This window comes from Macrotis lagotis, chromosome 2, assembly GCF_037893015.1.
Source record: "Macrotis lagotis isolate mMagLag1 chromosome 2, bilby.v1.9.chrom.fasta, whole genome shotgun sequence".
NCBI lineage: Eukaryota > Metazoa > Chordata > Mammalia > Peramelemorphia > Peramelidae > Macrotis > Macrotis lagotis.
The window spans coordinates 215,378,926-215,393,797 of NC_133659.1; positions in this window are offsets into that span (position 1 = coordinate 215,378,926).

Sequence of the window (14,872 nt, forward strand, 5' to 3'; positions counted from 1 at the left end):
AAGCCACTTGACCCCATTTGCCTTGCAAAAACCTAAAACAAAACAAAAAAACAAACAAAAAAGAATAATCTGGGAACATTTGTACATAGCAGCCTAACTATTGGATGGTGGACCTAGAGTATACTTGTTACATAAGCTATAATCTTTTTCTGCTAATCTTTACATATGTATATATATATATATATACATATATAAATATTTGTTTATCAAACTCAAGGTAGCAAAAAATAAAAACTATAAAACAAAGACCAAAAACTTTGAAATACTTCAGAACTTCAGAGGACTGATAAGAAGTATAATATCTTCTGACCATGGAGTCTAGGTACAGGATGAAACATCACTTTTTGGACACTATCCATGTGTACTTTCATTTTGCTTGGCTGCTGTTATTTAACAATAAGAAAAGTATTTTAATGGAGTGGGGAGAAAGTATGAAATTTGCAACAGTGTGTGTGTGGGGGGTGATACTGATGCCAAAACAAAAGGAAAGAAAGTGCTAATGCAACATTTTTAAAAGAAAGTTCAGATGGTGACAGAATAGTAGGAGAGTTTTGACTCTAATATAATAATAGGAGCATCCATTTAGAATTGAAAGGAACCTTAATATCAACTCCTTTTTTTATACATAAAAAAACTAAACATCATAGTGGTTAAGTGACTTGCCCAGGGTCACAAAGTGTCCAGGTAAACATTTGAACCCAGGTTTTTCTGACACCAAATCCAACACTTTATCTACTACATCATCTTATTTTGACTATTGTAAATACTCAAATAAAGAATATATGAATAAAGATGCCATCTGCATTCAGAGAAAGAACTGATATAGAAGTATGCATAGAATAATTTTACTTATCTATATTTGTGTCTATTGGTAGCCATTTCTAGAGTGGAGGGAGGAGGAAGAGAAGGAAAAACTTTAAATGGACATATCTTTGGTATATATTATATAATAATTATTATATAGTAAATATATTAAAATATAAAAATAAAAATATATTTTTTAGAAAAGCAAATTGTACTAATATATTTGTTTCATGTGCAATTACCTTTTTTATTATATTTTATTATACCCTCTTATGTAAATGCTTGTTTTATTCCATATATTTATTTTTTTTTTAGATTTTTGCAAGGCAAATGGGGTCAAGTGGCTTGCCCAAGGCCACACAGCTAGGTGATTATTAAGTGTCTGAGGCCGAATTTGAACCCAGATACTCCTGACTCCAAGGCCGGTGCTTTATCCACTATGCCACCTAGCCGCCCCTTATTCCATATATTTAAAAATAAACATTTATTAAATCCCTATGGTGTGCCAGGCCTGTGTTCCCATCCTTTGGAGTACATCTAAGCTTGTACCCAGTAATAAAATGAAATAGGAAAGAAACATAGATATGGAATGTTTAAGTATTTCCAGGTGTTTAGGCAATTGAGCTTCAGAAGTTTAGCAGCATTCTACAGGATTGTAGCTATTAATTGATTCCCTCTCCCACTCTCCAAAGAAACTATTCCACGTTTATCTCATGTTTCCCATACCTCCATCTCCTCTTGCTCTTTCATCTGAGGCCATTTATAATGCACTCCCTCTTTCTCTGTCATTTTATGTCAATTCCCTTTGACATCATCCCTCCCTATCTCTCTTCCTCAAATTGTTGGTCATGAGATGGCCCTTCTTCTTGCTGAGGCCAACCCTTCCACACATAACCTTGATTCCTTCTCCTCTTACCACCTTCAACAAATTTCCTTTCTCTATCTACTGGTTCCTTCTCTACTGCCTTCAGATGTGCTCAAGTCTGCCACAATCTTAAAAAAGCTTTTTCCATCTCTTCAAGTCTAGAACTTAAAATTATGGGGAGATGGGGGTGGGGAGTTATTCATCAGCAGACACTTCTTACTCATTCCCCCTTGTTCAGTATCCAAACCCTTTGGATAGAGTTCCAGAAGTTGTATCATATTTCTACATGTTGTCTTTCCCCTTGGAATAGAAGTTCCTTGAGAATATGGATTGTTTTATTTTTTTTTTATTTTGTATCTGTAGTACCTTCTACAGAGTGCTTAATAAATATTGATTAAGATTCCCACACTGCTCTGCTTTGCATTCCATCACTTCATTTAGGAAAAAAAGCTTTCTTCTATTTCACTGATAGAATGGGTCTTTAAAACAGTTTTTCCTTTTCAAAAATCTTGCAGGAGGCCTCTCAAAAGAGTTTGAAATAGTAAAGCTAACCATGCTTCCATGTCCCAAATCGTTCAAATACAGGAAACTTGAAAAGGTTGAGGTCTAGACATGGTTCTTTGGATTTTGCATCCAGACACTTTTCTTTTGATTGTGAGGGAGTTCCACCCTGGCCCTGGGTCAGATAATAATATTAGTAACCCTCAACCAAATTTTTCCAAGAGATTATTCATCGCTGTTATAATGATGTAAGGCAATGAGAATCAATATTCATTTATCTTGAGGGGTGGTTCAGTCTTGCTACAACAAACTATAAGGGACTAGCCACATGCTAGGTTTCACAGAAATTTGTTTGCATAAAAATTTGTTTATCCTAGGAGCAATGAGTAGAAGAATTGGAAAGACAGAAAGCTCTTTCTAAGGCTTAACATCCTATCAATCAAAGTTGACCAAAGGTGAAAGGAGTTTCCTCTTGAAGGTGAAGGTGTTTCTATCAATGAAGATCTTTAGAGACTGGGTAACCACTCAGGGATTCAATTCAATTCAATTTAATAAACTTTACTAACTACCTGCTAAATATGAAGACAAATAAAATAAGTCCTGGACTCAAAGAGCTTTCATTCAACTGAGGGGATACAACAGGTATATACATAATAAATACAAAGACATCTTTGTTGACAAAAACATCCTAGGGTTGAAAGGTTAGGTGACTTGTCTGTTAGGCCCTCAGAATTCAGAATTTGAATGAAGGTCTTCAAGGTTAGTTCTCTTTCCATTATGCCAAACTGCTTCTCTCACTAAATACGAAGTAAATATAGTAAATATAAAATTTCAAGAGGGAGAGAGAGTACTAATAACTAGAGCAAACAGAAAAGACTCCCAGAAAGAGATTGCATCCAAATCATGCTTTAAAATGCATTGAAGAAAGATGTTTGAAGATTCAGATTGGGCTATATGGCTTTAATGACATGATCTCTGAAGTCCCTCCTATTTATAATTCTAGAACAAGCTTGAAACTGCTAGGTTACAAACAAAAGCATAGTAATATGTTTTGTTATGTGGAGACTTAGGTTGTATTCAATAAAGCAGGGTCAGGTCCCAGTACCAAACTGAGAAACTGCAGGGAATTAAAGAGAAAATTAAATCCTAAAAAGAGGACTATCATACTTTCACTCCTTCCCAAGGACTTTTCCCACTGTCCTAGCCCAGGTTAACAATTCATGCGGGGATCCTCTATTTTGGTGTAGGCCCCTTATTCAACACAGCATCTAAAACCCGAACATATAGAAAGTTGGAGGCGGGAGAATATTTTTTGTGTCTTCTCTTTCTCCCTTCCCATCTTGTGACCTTTTACTGAAGTATATTCCTTTATATCACCATCCCATCTCAACCCTCCCTCCTTCTGCTTGCTTCCATGGGCCTCTTGAGAAAGTTTATTCCAATTGGGATTCCCATTACACTGGGAAAGCTACAAGTGTGATGGACTTGGCCAGATGATGCCCAGCTGTAGGAAGGAGTTCTTTCCAGCATTTTCTCTCCTTGGCTCTGCTTGGAGACAATTTTAAGGCACAGCAAGGCATAAGTTCCCATAGCACTTCCTTGATATCTGATTCTCATATGCTGAAGGATTCATTTCCCTGGAAGACAGTCTTCCACCCAGGAACAACCTGGAAATTGGAGCCAGTTGGCTACAGTCTCTGGGGCCTGGAAGACGGCAAAATCTTTTTAGAAATACCCTTAGATGGTTATAAATTTCTGTTGCCCTTCTGAGCTTAGAAAGAGATAATACAGAGCAGATAATGACCAAGTTATAAGAATTAGGAAATGGGGGAAGGATGTCAGTCAATGGACACAGATGGGTCCATCTCAAATCCTTAGGAAAACTGGAGTCTGTTTATCTCCAGACTGCAATGATATAGACTTGACTATGTCACAGTTTTTACCCTCTCAGAGTGGTCACTGCATGAAACTAGAGTATCAGACCCAACTGAGTGATCACTTCCAGACCCAACAAAGAGACACACGTGTTTGAAATGCCTGCCTTTCTTCTTCATTTCACCATAAAGTAGCCAATTTAATTTTGCACAATACTGTTTGATAACAACCATATGTGTGTCTTCTGCATTTATATACTTCAGAGAAGGTCCTACTTGGTCAGTCTGAGATAATTTCACTAGGAAAAAGGAACCAGATGTGACTCCTTTTTATTTGGCCCTTTAATCCCAACCAATCTAATTCCTAGTGTCAATCTTCACTTAGGTTTTCTCTTACCTTGGGGAGGAGTGTTTACTTTTTCTATTGAGCACTAGAATGTGGAGAAGATCTTAGGTAGCTGGTTCTCAGTTTAACACTTTCAGGCAAAAGTGCAGCTAAGAGGAGGGTGGATTTTCTCAGTTACATGTAAACCTTTGAAGCAATACATCCCAGCATGGTAATTCAATAATCCATTCATTCAATCAAACAACCAATTAACAATTATAACACTCTGTCTTGGCTACTTGCCCAACTTGACACTCAGGGGCCCCAACTGCAATTCCTACTGCTATGAAACATAAGCCCCCACCAATGTGCTTCTCAAGAACAATAGGCAGCAGGCTTTAATTAGTTTTTAGTAAAGGTATTTAGTAAAATGGCATTGTAAGAAGAGCTGATTTAAAAAAAATTTCCCACTTTCATAGGGGGAAATTTCATAAATATACCTAGTTTCTATGAAAAGAGTATGATGGAAAGCACATATATAGGATATATTTCTGCCAAAAGATAACGCATAACTCCTGCTTTCAGAAGTCTTTTTTCTTTTTTTAGAGTTCTCTTGTAGCTTTTCCATTGCAGCTATCTCCTAGATAGACTGCTTGGTTGGGCTCCCAGAGACTTCTTTCTTGAGTCCATAATTGATACTTCTCTCTACCAGAATATGACATGTTCTCTGAAGGTACCTCTTCCCTATATCTCTCCATATCCTGGTCTCTCCTCAGGGTGTTCCTCTTCCCCAAGATGCCTGCATTGACTTCATTCATTGGTCCTTATTCCAGGGATATAATTGATGATGGCTGGGGGGAAGAAAAGTTTCCTTTTTTCCCTTAAGAGGGAGAACCTGTCAGAAACATGGGTCTTTATGCTCTTTTGGTTTCAAGTCTTAAATTGAAGAAATTCTTTATATTTAAAACCAACAGAGAGTGATTATCTTATTTGGAAAGCCAATTATCCTGTTCCCTTGTTTACCCAACAAAAGAGATTTGATCTAATAAAGGGGTTTCATGATAGACATATCTAATTTGTATATGGGGGAAAAATCATCATATGTAACTATGCTTATTCTTATGTTTTGAATATTCTATTATTACATAAAAAGAGTCACCAGGGAGAGGATCCTACTTACACAGGTATTTGTTAACTGTCTATAATATACCTGAATGTCATGGTAGATCTTTTATTGTTTGTTCTTCATTTCAAAGAAGACCATGACATCAGGAAGGTGATACCATGACAAACACATGAATTGTATTTGAGTAGGGGGTGCTGTGCTAACCTCACTTTCTCCTCCAGAGCCATCTGGGTCCAGTGACCAGATGTGAATTAGAATGACTAGAGATGGTCCTGAATGTGAGGCAATGAGGGTAAAATGTCTTGTCCAAGATCACACAGTTTGTAACAGCCAAATGTCTCATGCTGGATTTGAGCTTTCATTCTTCTGATCCAAGGCCAGTGCTCCATCCACTGCATCACCTAGGTGGATTCTTGTGTAGGAAGACAAAACTCCTTGCCCTTAAAAAGTTTGCATCTACCAGGACAGACTACATGCATATAAAAGTAAATAGAAACTATACATAAAATAGATATGAAATAAATTGTGGGTGTAAACAGAAGCAGCCAAAGCTATTGGGAAAGATTTCTCATAGAAGATGGTGTTTGAGTTTTGAAGGAAATTAAAAATTGTGCACAATGAGGATAGCCACAATATTATATATACATATATATATATATATATATGCTCTCCTCAATATACATACATATGTATGTATATTGAGGAGAGCACAGTGATAGGATATGGAGTACAAACAAACAGTTTGATTAACCCATAGAATACTAGAAAGTGAGTAATGTGGCTAAGTCTGGAAAGGTAAGTTTGGACCAGCTTCTGAGGGGCTTCAAATGCCAAGTAGAGGAGTTTGTATTTAATCTCAGAGATAATGGGGAAACCACTAGAGTTTACTGAATAAGGGAATGACATGGCTGGATATGTGATTTAGAAATACCACTTTGCCAACTGGTTGGATGCTAGAGGGGTTGAATTGGTGATAGACACGAGACAGGGAGTCCAAATAGGATACTAATACTCCAGTTGTGGGTAAGAGGTGATGAGAATTGAACTATGGTGATGGCAGAGTGATTATAGAGAAAGGAAGGAAATAAAAGAGATGGTATGGATGATAAGACTTGTTTATGAGAAATACTAAAGAAATCAAGGATACTGGGTGTCTGAAAGAATAATGGTGCTCTCTTATTTAAATGGATGGAATGTTGGGCCTGGAATCAAGAAGGCCTTACTCTGTGATCCTGGGTAAATTTGTCAAACCTCTGCCTCAATCCACTGAAGAAGGAAATGACAAACTATTTACAGTATCTTTGCCAAGAAAATCCCATGAACACTATGATCCACAGGGTCATAAAAAGTCGATGTGGCTGAATGACTGTACAGCAACAACTATAACAGAGGGAAAGCACTAGAATTAAGAAAAATTGTCAAAGGCTTCTTTTATTACTTGGGGTTTGAAGGAACATAAAGCATGTAAAGAACTTTGAATTCTAAACAGAGGAATTTCTATTTGATCCCAGAGTAAACTACTAGAGTTTAATGAGTAGGGGAAAGAAATGGTGAAACTTGTACTTTAGGAAAATCATGTTGGCAGCAAATGGATAGGAATGGAATAATAGCAGAGGTAGAGAAATCCATCAGGAGGCTATTGCAATAGTTTAGGCAAGAGCTAAAGAAGACCTGAACTGCACCATGTGAGTGGAGAGAAATGGATGTATGCAAGGGAAGATTTTGAGGTTGAAATGGCAAGATTTGGCAACCAATCAAATATGCAAAGGGAATGAGTGAGGAATTGAAGATGATTTCAACTAACCAGAAGGATTGTGATGCTCAGTTCTGTAAAGAAATGTTTTTGAGGAGATAAGGGCTTAGGATTGGCTAAAATACCTTCTACATTGTATATGTTGAATTTGAGATGCTTAGGAAACATACAGTTTCATATGTCCGATCGGCAGTTTGTGATATATTTGAAATTCAGTCTGTCCAGAATGGAATTCCTTATCTTTTCCCCCAAGCCCTTTTTTTCCTGTATGTCTCCATTAATGTTAAATTTACCACCACCCATCCAGTCAGCCAGGCTTACTTGACTTCTCACACACTCTCTCTCATTTCCCATTTCCAATCTGTTGCCAAATTCTGTTAATTTTACCTTTTTAACACCTCTTGTAGAGGTCCCCTTTTCTCCTTAGATACTGCCACCATCTTGGTGTAAGTCCTTTTAATTTTTTGCTTGAACTATTCCACAGATAGCTGATTGGTCTTCCTGTCTCGAGTTCCTCTACTTTTCAGTCATCTTCTATGTTAAATTGATTTCCCTAAAGGTCTAATCATGTCATTCAATATACTAATAGAAGAACTATGATCTATGTATCCTTGATCTCAAAGGATCAATAATAAAACTTATTACATTTTCACAGAGATGATAAATTTATGGTATAATATTATATACATTTATAATATTACATATTAAACATTCATCTAAATATAGATATATGCATATATATATATATAGATAGATAGATATGCATGTATGCAGTCAACAAAGACATTTATTTTTCTTGTTCAATATTTTTATTTTCTCTTTTTGCTTCTAATGGTATGGGGGTATAGGAGAGAGAAATAGAGTTCTATTAATATTTTAAAAATAATTCCAGAGGGGTGGCTAGGTGGCATAGTGGATAAAGCACTGGCCTTGGAGTCAGGAGTACCTGGATTCAAATCCAGTCTCAGACACTTAATAATTACCTAACTGTGTGGCCTTGGACAAGCCACTTAACCCCATTTGCCTTGCAAAAACCTAAAAAAAATAATTCCAGATATGGAATGTTGCATATCTTTTAGATGAGGTCAATATATTATTAATTTTGTTTAATTGTTTTACTTTGTTGTAAGAGACCTCTTAGGAAGTGGGAGTAGTCTGTGAATGTTTGCAATGTAAAAACAACACATCAATGAAGCTCAAAAATATAAATGCTTGTTGATTAATTGACTGATTCTCTTGGACTCAGTTTTCCTATATAAAAAAATGATACCTCTTTTAAATCCATAAAATATATGGAATTATAAGGGAAATAATGTTCATTAAAATTATAAAATACTCAAATCATAAAGGACATATGAATAAAGATACCATCTGCATTCAGAGAAAGAACCGATATATAGAAGTATGCACAGAATAATTTTACTTATCTATATTTGTGTCTATTGATAGCCATTTCTAGAGTGGAGGGAGGAGGAAGAGAAGGAAAAATTTTTAATGGACATATCTTTGTTATATATTAAACAATAATTATTATATAGTAAATATATTAAAATATCAAATTTGAAATTAAATTGCTATTAAAATTCAATTATCAAAGGATTTTATTTTTAAAAAGTCACAACTTCATTTCATTTATGAAACCCTGACTTAATGATTCCTTCTACTTTAATCCTTATGCACTGTTTTCCACTTTGATACACTTCTGTATTTCATTATTAATCACCTTAAGACTCCCGAAAGTCATCAGGTGCAGACCTCAATTTAGGAATTTGGACCAACAAGGAATTTTGAGCCTCCATTAGTTGTACTCTAAGAAACTCTCCTAGTTAGTTGGAGATGGGGGTGGACCAAAGAAATGCTACTTATACTTGTTATTAACACTGCATTTATGTGGTATTTAATATATAAATCAACACTAACGTAATCCACCATGCAACTTTCCATTGCTATTTTGGTCATCTCAAATTCTAATTTTTCTGAAATTGTGGCATTTCATATGATAGCGCAGAGCCAAGTTGATGAATGGAATGGCAGAATTGTCAATTACTGTTGTGGCATTCTCTCCAGTCACTCTCTCAGCTCCCCTCCTCTGACAGAGGCTTAATGCAAGAGATTTATACATTATATCACAATTGTTTTCTTTAGAGATGAAGTAAATATTTAAATGAAGGAAGATAAACACAATGCTAAGGAATAGATTTTTCCCATGCCAGGAAAGAGAAGAGAGGGAAAATAAGTAGAAAAAGTAAATTAAGATTCACTGACTTGGTATCTGTATAATTTGTATTCTAATATATACAGGTATTCAGTGTGCTTTGATAGATTGACTTCTAAATATTTTATGAAGTTAATAGTCCTTATGAATAAGACTTTCCTTTCTAATATTGCCTCCTGCATTTTTATTATTTTTATATATGGAATTGCTATTTATTTTTATCAACAAATAAAAATACTTTCTTTTTTTTGGTCTATCTTTATGCCTTTGATTTCTTTCTTATATCATTGCTAATCCTAATACTTCTAAAACCTTATCAAATAATATTAGGAAAAGGATGTATCCTTACTTTACTCCTATATTTAATGGGATAATTTCTAGTACACCCTGCTGTATATAATGCCTGTTTTTGTTTTTGGATACTTTTAAAATCACATTTAAAATAATATTAATTTATGGCTCTGATAGGTGGAAGCCAAGAGCAGAGTCCTTATTTCCAATGGGATAGAGGTAGTATAAACCTGGCTAGCATTGTTCAGGTCAGTTCTATCATTCACTCCATAACTGACGAATTGAAATTTCTACCTTTCTATCCCATTTGTACCCATCCCAACTCAGACTTCACTCATTTGTTACAAATTAATATAAATATTTGTTTTCTTTTTATCATAAATTAATTGTACCTTGTCAAAAGTTTTTTCCCTATATCTCTTGAGATAATAAAGTGGTTCTGTTTTTTTTGTTTTTATTATGTTAATTATTTCCTAATATTGAACCATCTTGGATTCCTGATATAAATCTAAGGTGATCATAACATAGTATTTGTTTAAAAAATAAGTTATTACAGTTTTTTTTAGTAACAACTTCTTCCAGACAGGAGAGCTGCATTTTTGGATGTCCTGGGACTTATTGATTTATTTGCCAAGACTAAAGACTATTTTGAAGATGACTCCTATACAGAAAATTGGTTGAACTTTATTACTTGTGAGTCCTCTGGATCTAAGAGTATTTCTTTTGAGCATCCAAGATACTCCAGGATGTTCATTTCTCAATTGGGTCCCTAATTTTATCCTAATTCAACAAGATTTTGAAGTGTTTTCTTTAGGAAAAAGTAAGATGACAATAGTAGAAAGAAGAAAAGATCTGTATTTCCTTGTCGGGCATGTTAATAAAGGTTCGGTTTGTAATCAGATCAGCTACTGAATTTCCTTTTCTCCAGAGGATAGCCTTAACTACTACATGGATAAAAGGATTGGCAGTAAAGACAGAATTGAATGATCCCATTTTAAAGGAGATTTTGAAACAAGTTGGAGTATTCTAATGGAGACTGTGACTTGTACAATGAAATAACTATTACCTAAGTAAACAGACTTTTGCTTTGGTAAAGGGTTGTTTTATTCCTTATAAATATTTGACAAAAACCACTTTCATTTGCCTTTTTCTCTTTTCCTTACAGCCTTTGCTTCAGATACTTTGCAAGACTAAAAAATGTGAGTGGTTTAATTGTGCTTAACATTTCCAAAAGATTTGTCTCTTAGTGTTAAGCCCAACACACAGAGAGTCCTGAAGTTTGTAAGCTAACAACTCTAGTCGTAAACTTTCAATGACAACAGTGGAACAAAGAAAGAAAACAAATAGCTATATTAACTTATAACAAATGAGTTGAAGTCTGAGTAGGGATGAGGACGAATGGGATGGAAAGATAGAAAATTCCACATATCAGTCATTGAGTGAATGATGGAATTGAACTGATCAGTGCTACCCAGGTTCAAGTTCAACTGCACTAGTATTACCTCGATCCCACTGGAAACAAACTCTTCTCTAAGCTTCCACCCATCTGTCCTCCTCTTTCATTCTAATAAATGAGTTTTTTGCTTTAGATAGCTAGGGACAAGGCTTTATCCTCAGAGCATCTCTACTCTATCAGAAACTAGGACCCCGTCAAGCCCTGTCCCCCATGCCTATTCTTATATTTTTTCTTCCTCATTTTAAGCACAATCTTTTTATGTTGACTTCTCCAACTAGAAAAGGCAAAGTCCTATTTGATTTTATGGATATCTTCAGCACTGGATTAAGCACCGATCTAATCCAGCTTTCTATTTTATTTCAGGAGCAAGTTTTCTCCATTATTTTGTATAAACAAGATGATTAGAACTAAGCTGATTTACTAGGGGATCATGGACTTTGAGTTTTTTTGTATTTTGTTTTTTTTAGAATGAGAAACCTCTCATCTGGTTTTCTTTGTAAGCAATCTCAGGCATTTGATAAGTGTAGAATAATTGAAAGTTATCATCAAAATGTTAGACCTAGAGTCAAAGGAGACCTAGATTGCTACACCTGATGTTTACTAACCTTGAAGACATGTGTACGTTACTATATCTACCCTGTTATTATAGAGTATAATATACCATCCTCTCAATTCCCCAAGTTCACAACTCAGATGTCATTCTTGATTCCATTTTCTGTCAAGTAGCCCTACTTCTCTTTGGATCTACAGGAAACACTTCCCACCTCTACTCCAACCTGGTCATCTAAAATTTCATTACCATGTGGACTCAGGTTTTTATTCTTATCACTTTCTCAAATCACCCTCAGTTTCTTCCCCACTTTGATTGGAAAGCAGAACATTGAACTGTTCCCAAAACTTTCCTTTAGAGAAGATTCATAACCTTTTAGATAGCACCATTTTCCATAAGCAGTTTTGCTTGACTTTGATTCCAGGGAATGCCATGCCCTAGATTGGGCAGTGTCTGGTGCCCCCTTCCTTTTTTGTGTACTGTCTTTTGGGTATTGTCTGTTTCTGTATTGTGTTCCCCCATTTAGATTATGAACACTGAAGGTAATGTCCATCTCTTATTTTTATTTATTAGCACAGAGTCTAGCACTTATTAGGTGCCATAATAAACAGAATGAATGTTTATTGAGTTGAATTGAACTGACTCCTCATTCCATCTCACTCAATCTGCTGCCAAGGCCTGTCAGTTTGTAGTATCTCTCTAATACACTCCCTTTTCTACTCTTCCAATACTCTAGTGCAGGCCTTTATCACCTCTCATTACAATGACCTGCCACTGGGTCTTCAGGTCTCAAGTTTTTCCCCACTTCAATCCATTCTCCTTCAGCCACTATAGTGGTTTTCCTAAGCTGCAGAGCTGATCATGTCATTCCCCCCCCCTACTCAAAAAACTCTAGTGACTCCAATATCCTGTAGGATCAATCACAAAATTTTCTGGCACTCAAATCTCTTCATTACCTACCCCTCCCCTACCTTTCCAATGTTATTATATCCTACTTCCTGCAAAGTAGTCTTTGGTACAGTGACAATGGCCTCTTCGCAGCTCTGTGAATGAGGTTACTCTATCTCTCACTCTCCTATACCTGGAATGTTCTCCCTTCTCATCTTAGTCTACTGTTCGGTCTCAACCACTTTATACAGTTGATCTTTTCAAATCTTTCTTAATTCTAATGCTTTTCCTCTCAATAATTTCCTATTTATACTGCATATATCTTGTTTGTGCATGTTTATTTACTTTTTGTCTCTTCCACTTTATTGCAAACTTTTTGAGGTAATGAGTAGCTCATTAAACCATTTCCTGCAGTGTGGTAACAAACAGACATAGATAACTCAGGGTTTATTTTAAAATTCTCTGATTGTCTATTACAATTATCACTGTCTTCAAATGTCAACGCAGTTACCTTTCAGAAAACTGATTCCTTTAGATTCCTAGCTTTCTGTAAAGACTCTCTATGGAGCCCCAAAGATTACCTGAATTCAGGTTCTCAAAGCATCTCTTAACATTTAGCCAGCCTGACAGGTGAAAACAGAAGATCCTGTAGAAGAAGGACCAACTGCAGGCAAAAAAATCCACTTACACAGATGTTGTGGGTGGTGAGGCACAAGTCTGACCATGTTATCTCCCTATTCAATAAACCTTAGTGGTTCCCTATTATCTCCAGTATCAAATACTTTAGAAATGCTCTATTGGACCTTAAGAACCTTTCATTATCTGCCTCCTTTCCTACCCTTCCAGGCTTCTAACATTATATTATCCTCCACCCTCTGAGATTCAGTGACAATGGCCAGTATACAGTGACTGACACATAGCAAGAGCTTAAATATTTGTTGACTGAATTTTCCTGAGACATGAAACTCTAATCTCTTCATCCCAGGCTTTCTAGTAGCTATTCCCCCATTCAGGGAAGTCTTTTCCTAGCTTCCCTGGTTTCTTTCAAGTCTTAGCTAAAGTGCCACTTTCTACAAGAAGTATTTTCGAATCCTCCTTTATCTTAGTGTAACTAGATAGCACCATAGATTCAGAAAGACCTGAGTTCAACTTCAGCTTGTACACTTGCTAGTTGTATATTGAAATCGTCCTCAAAACTGAAATGGCTCAGCAGGTTTGGATTCAAGGTACAGGCATGGTTTTCTAGTTATCCAAATTCCAAAAGAACCAAGGGCATGGGGAGTTTGACTTGCTCTCCCAGGCTCTGCTATAAACCATCATGGGCAATGCAGAAGCAAGAAAGTTGAGCTCAACTGAATCAAGGAAGTATCTTTGTTAGATATTTTTTCCATTCATACTTTTGGTTTCCATGCATGCTATGGAATACATGTCTTCTCACTAATTGTTAAATATTCCATAAACATCTTTTTTCTCCACATTTTCAAACCTGAGTTAATATATCTATTAGCTACATTAATATATTTATCTTTCCATCCAAGGATCTTGGATAAAGGATCATTCATTCTCTTAACATCTCCAAAGGCCGTGTTTGCATGTCTGGTTTGAGAAGGTAGAGAATGAGAGGATGAAGGAAGAGTTTCAAGTGCAGAATAAATAAAAACAAAATGATGTGCACAACAGTGATGATAATAGCATTTATGTATTTGTTGTCAGTATTTATAAAGTGCTTTGCAAATATCTAATTTGAGCTTAAAACAATTGTGAAAGGTAGGTCCTATTATTATCTCTATTTTACAGAGGAGAAAATTGAGTCAGACAAGAAGTGAAGTGACTGGCACAGAGGCACACTGCTAGTGTTTGAGACTGAACTTGAATTCTGGACTTATTGACTCTAGGTTCAGCACTCTATCTCTTGTGCCACCCTGCTGTCCACAGTATTTGTGTTCACGCAGAGATCTATTCTGTTTCTCCAGACATTTGTGGAGATCCAAGACATTTGTAGTTGGCTCTATTTTATTGTAAGAGATCTATTTCATAGCACTGCTCAGCCAGTAATTATGACCTCATACACATGACCTCCTTTGCTGATAAGATTAAAAGAATCTCTCTAATTCAAATTCTGATCTAGGCTCATGAAAGAAAAAAATCTGTGGTTTATTGCCAAATATCAAAACACAGAGCATGTTAACATTATATAATTATTTTCTCTAAATCTCATTGAGAT